Source organism: Peromyscus leucopus, chromosome 4, assembly GCF_004664715.2.
Source record: "Peromyscus leucopus breed LL Stock chromosome 4, UCI_PerLeu_2.1, whole genome shotgun sequence".
NCBI lineage: Eukaryota > Metazoa > Chordata > Mammalia > Rodentia > Cricetidae > Peromyscus > Peromyscus leucopus.
In genome coordinates, this window is record NC_051066.1 from 151,374,155 (window position 1) to 151,375,499 (window position 1,345).

The window sequence follows — 1,345 nt, forward strand, 5'->3', positions numbered from 1 at the left end:
AGGAGCGCTGTAGACAGACCCCGGCCAGGGTGGAGTTGCTCTGCCCTGCCTTGCTAGCTGTCATAGTGTCACCAGGCTTCTGTCCAGTGGGGCTGATGCAGCGCTGCCCTGGTGTCCCCTGCGCCCAGCGCAGGTGACAGTGTGGAGGGCTGTGGATACTGGGGCTCCCGGAAACAAGACAAATGAACCCCCCGTGCAGACACCTGGAGACAAGCCAGCACAGAGGGCAGGCTGAGAGCAGGGGTTTGGGGCCAATCTCACCTGTCACATGGGATGATGGTCGTCCTGAGGACTAAGTGACAGCTCCTGGCATGCTCAGAATACCGCAGGGCCAGGTCCTCTGTTCTCAGTCCTCAGAAATGCTATGGTCCCCCTGATGGTCGAAAAGGAAAGTGCTCCATGAACCCCTTTGAGAGTCTTCCCCTCCCGGGCCCTGCACCCTCCAGGTGATTGAGGGGACTGGGTCACCTCTCCTGTTGGCTCCTGTGGTAGAGACAGATTGCTTCCTTCCTTTCTGTGAGGTGCCAGGCAGGCCCTAAGCTGGCTGATGTCAGCAAGGCTGCCGCCCACGATGGGAGGAAGTGGGTAGGTGCCCAGGACAGCGCCAGCAGACATGCCCTGCGGCAGCCCAGTCAAGGATGACGTGGGTATCACGCACCGCTGCGATGAGCTGGGTCGAGTGCAGAGGTCAGGTTAGAGATGCGCCAGGGTCAGGGTGGGCGCCAATGAGGTGCCCTCTTCCTGATGCTCAGGGTCCCTCATGGGGGCAGTGCCCTGCAGAAGACAGGCAGACATCTCAGGAGGTGTGGCTGGGGAACATGGGAGACGTGTTATCGTGTGTGTGTGTGTGTGTGTTGTGTGTGTGTGTGTGTACATTCAGGCAAAGGCACAATGTGGATTGTTGAGTGTGCCAACATGTTCAGGCATGAGGTCATATTTGCTGGGGCGTGTTCGGGAGAAGCTGGGTGTGTTTATTTAATTGTGTGTGAATGTGAGTCCAGGTCTGGAGCTCTGGGAGGGAGCAGGAGCGTGTGGGGATGGCATGTGTGTCGCTGTCTGTGGGCCTGTGTGTTCAGTCACTCCCGAATAGGCGGGACCTGGACAGGCAGCCGCGTGATGACACCAAGGAGCACCCCATCCAGCACGGCCAGGAAGTGGGAGGGGCCGACACCCTAGCGGAGCCCAGGTGACAGAGACAGACACCTGGCTCCCCGGCAGGTTAGTGACCCTGCTTCAGTCCTGCCACCAGCTTCTAAGAGGGCTCAGTCCTGGGCGGGAGGGGCTCCACTCAGTCAGTGACAACAGCAATATTCACTCATTCACTCACTCGCTCATTCACTTTTCC

The 1,345-nt window shown here is 59.1% G+C and overlaps 1 long non-coding RNA gene across 1 annotated transcript; it reads right to left on the reverse strand.

The window, feature by feature from the left end:
- Positions 1–222: 222 nt before the first annotated feature.
- LOC119087928 lies at positions 223–843 on the reverse strand. Its single transcript, XR_005091476.1, has 2 exons — positions 469–843; positions 223–373 (listed from the first exon to the last, which is right to left on the reverse strand). It is a non-coding gene; the product is annotated as an uncharacterized LOC119087928 (long non-coding RNA).
- Positions 844–1,345: the final 502 nt, after the last annotated feature.